This window comes from Dipodomys merriami, unplaced genomic scaffold (assembly GCF_024711535.1).
Source record: "Dipodomys merriami isolate MVZ:Mamm:240054 unplaced genomic scaffold, mDipMer1.0.p SCAF_105, whole genome shotgun sequence".
Classification (NCBI taxonomy): domain Eukaryota; kingdom Metazoa; phylum Chordata; class Mammalia; order Rodentia; family Heteromyidae; genus Dipodomys; species Dipodomys merriami.
This window is the reverse complement of record NW_027202327.1, coordinates 4,741,655-4,746,070: the sequence shown is the minus strand read 5'-3', so window position 1 is coordinate 4,746,070 and position 4,416 is coordinate 4,741,655.

Here is a 4,416-nt window from a genome sequence, read left to right as displayed (position 1 = left end):
TCACGCTAAAAACCTAAAACTAACCCTCACCCTAAGCCAAACCCTAAAGCTGACACTCACCCTCCCCCTAAACCTCACCCTTACCCAAACCCTCACCCTAACCCTCACCCTTACCCTCAGTCTATCCCTAACCTTAACGCTAATCCTAACCCTAACCCTAACCCTAATCCTAAACCTAACACTCACCCTAGTCCTAACTTTAACCCTTATCAAAACCGAACCCTCATTCTAATTCTAACCCTGCGCAAATCCTAACCCTCACCCTCACACTCACCTTAACCCTAACACTCACCATCACCCTAATAGTAAACCTAAACCTAACCCTCACACTTAACTTCACCCTAACTTTCACCCTAACCATAAACCTCACCCTAACGCTTAGACTCACCCTAACCCTTACACTAACCTTAAACCTCACACTAAACCCTCACCCTAACCCTCACCCTACCCCTCAGCCTAACCCTACCCCTAACCCTAACCCTAATTCTCACACTAAACCTAAACCTCATTGTAACGCTAAACCTAAACCTCACCCTAACCCTTACCCTCAATCTAACCCTAAACTTAACCCTAACCCGAACCCTCAGACTAAACCTATCCCTCACCCTAAACCTCACCATAACCCTCACCCTAATCCTCACCCTAATGTTCACCCTAACCCTCAGCCTCACACTAACCCTCAGCCTCATGCTCACCCTAACCCTAACTCTAACCCTAACCCTAACCATCACGCTAACCCTAAGGCTCATACTAAATCTAATCCTAATCATCACCCTCACCCTTACCCTAAACCTAAACTTAACCCTAACGCTCACCCTAACCCTAAACCTTACCCTATTTCTCAACCTATCCCTAAACTTAACCCTAATCCTCACCCTCACACTAGCCCTCCTGGTAACTCTAACCCTAACCCTAACTCTCACCTTAACCCTCAATCTCACCCTAACCGTCAACCTCACACTAAACATCACCCTAAACTTAACCCTCACACGAACCCTAACCCAAACCTCACCCTAAACCTAACCCGAACTCTAAATGTTACCCTAAACCTAACCCTCAACCGAAACCTCACCCTAAAACTAAACCTCACACTAAACCTTACCCTCATCCTCACCCTAACCCTAAACCTATCCCTAACACTTACCCACCCCCTCACCCTCACCATCAACCAAAGCCTAACCCTAACCTAATCCTAATCCTAACCCTAACCCTCTCTCTCAAGCTCACCCTAAAACTAAACCTAATCCTAAACTTCACCCTCACCATAGCCCTAAAAATAATCGTAACAATAACTCTAAACCTAACCCTAACCCTCACCCAAACACTAACCCTAACCCTAAACCTAACCCTCACACTAACCCTAAACCTCACCCTAACCCTAACCCTACCACTCGGCCTAACCCTAACCCTAAACTTAACCCTAACCCTAATACTAACCCTAAACCTCACCATAACACTCACCCTAACCCTAACACTCACCCTAAACCTAAACCTCACCCTGACCCACATCCTAACCCTAAACCTAACAATAACCGTCACCCTAACCCGGACCCTAACCCTAACCCTCACCCTAAACCTAAGCCTCACCCTGACCCTGACACTCACCCTAAACCTAATCCTACCACTCAGCCTAAACCTAACCCTAAACCTAACCCTAATACTCACCCTAAACCTCACCCTAACCCATACCCTTACCCTTACCTTAACACTAAACCTCACCCTCACACTCACCCTCACCCTAAACCTAACCCTAAACCTCACTCTAATCATAAATCGAACCCTAACCCTCACACTAACCCTAAACCTCACACTAACCCTAACCCTAACCCTCACCCTGACCCTATCCCACAACCTAACCCTAACACTAACACTAACCCTCACCTTAAACCACACCCTAACCCTAACCCTAAACCTAACATCAACTTATGCCTAAACCTAACCCTCAATCTAACCCTCACCCTAACCCTCAACTTCACCCTAACACTCATCTTATCCCTAAACCTAACCCTAACCCCCACCCTAACCCTCACCCTAGACCTCACCCTAACCCTAATCCTAACCCTAACCTTCAACCTAACCATCACCCTAACCATCACCTTCACCCTAACCCTCACACTAAACATTACCCTCCCCCTAACCCTAACACCAACCCTCACACTAAACCTAACCCTCACCCTAAACTTAACCCTAACCCTCACCCTAACACTCATTTAAACCCTAACACTAACCCTAACCCTAACCCTCACACTAAACCTAACCCTCACCCTCACCCACACCCTAACACTTTCCCTAACCCTAATCCTCACCCTCACCTTAAACGTAACCCTAACCCTAACCCTCACCATAACAAAGGCCAACCCTAACCCTCACCCTCATCCTAAACCTCACCCTAACCCTTACACTCACCCTAACCCTAACTCTAACCATAACCCTATCGCTCACACTATCCTTCACGCTAACCCTAACACTAACCCTCACACTAAACCTAACCCTAACCCTCACCCTCACCCTAAACCTCACCCGAACACTAACCCCAACCCTAACCCTAACCCTACCATTCAGCCTAACCCTCATTCTAACCCTAACCCTACCACTCAGCCTAACCCTCACCCTAATCCTAACACTAACCCTAGCCCTCACCCTATCCCTAACCCTAACCCTAACCCTTACCCTCAGCCTAATCCACACCCTAAACCGAACCATAAACCTAAACGTAACCCTCACCCTGACCCTAACCCTAAACTTAACCCTAACCCTAACCCTATCCCTCACACTAACTCTAACCCTCATCTTAACCGTAACCCTGCCCCTCACCCTAACACTCATCCTAACCCTCAGGCTAACCCTAACTCTCACGCTAACCCAAACTCTCACCCTCACACTCAACGGCACCCACAGTCTAACGCTAACCCTAAACCAAATCCTAACCCAAACACTAACCCTAAACCTAAAACTCATCCTAAGGCTCAACCTAAACCTAAACCTAACCCTAAACCTCACCCTCACCCTAAACCGAACCCTAACCCTCACACTCACCCTTATCCTCACACTAACCCTTACCCTCATCCTAACCCTAAACCAAAACCTAACTCTAACACTCACATTAAACCTAAGCCTCACCCTAACTCTAACCCTACCACTCAACCTAACACACATCCTAATCCTAACCTTAACTATCACCCTAACCCTAAAACTCACCCTATTCCCAAACCTCACCCTCACCGTCACCCTCACCCTCAGTCTAACCCAACCATAACCCTAATCTTAACCCTAACCCTCACACTAATCCTAACCCTAAACCTCACCCTCATCCTCACCCTAACTCTAACCCTTACCCAACCCTAACCCTCACCCTAACTCTAATCCTCACCGAAACATAACCCTCACCCTCACACTCTCTCTAACCCTAACCCTAACCCTAACCCTCAACCTCACCCTAACTCTAAACCTAAACCTAACCCTAACCCTCACCCTAACCCTCAACCTAAACATAAGGCTAACTCTAACCCTCACCCTCACCCTAAACCTCTCCCTAACTCTTGCACTCACTCTAACCCTAACCCTAACCCTAACCCTCACACTCACTAATCCTAACCCTTACCCTAACCCTAAATTGCAACCTAACACTCATCCTAACCCTAACCATACCGTAACCTCACCCTAACACTCACTGTCAACCTAACCCTTACTCTAACCCTAACACTCACCCACAACCTAATCCTCACCCTCAAGCAAAAACTCACCCTAACCCTAAACCTCACCCTCACCTTAATCATCACAGTCACACTAAACCCCACCCTAACCCTAATCCTAACCCACACCCTAACGCGCACCCTCAACCTCATTATCACACTCGCCCTAAGCCTAACCCTAAACCTAACACTAGTCCTAAAACTAAATCTCACCCTCACCCTAACGCTTATACTAACCCTAACCCTAACCCTAACCCTCAAACTAACCCTCACCCTAACCCTAACCATAACCCTCACCCTCACCCTAAACCTCACACTAACCCTAACCCTCATCCTAACCCTAACCCTAAACTTAACCCTAATTCTCACCCTAACCCTCACCCTAAGCGTATCCCTACTCCTCACCCTAACACACATCCAAAAACTAACCCTAACCCTAACACTCACGCTAACCATAACCCTAAACCTAACGCTCACCCTAACCGAAACCCTAACCCTCACCCTCATCCTCACTCTCAGTCTAACACTAACCCTAACCCTAATCCTAACCCTAACCCTAACCCTAATCCTAAACCTAACCCTCTCCCTCACCCTCACCCTGACCCTAACTCTAACCCTTACCCAACCCTAACCCTAACCCTAAGCCTAACCCTCTCAGAATCCTAAACCTAACCCTCACACTCACACTAAACCTAAACCTAACCCTTACCCTCACCCTCACCCT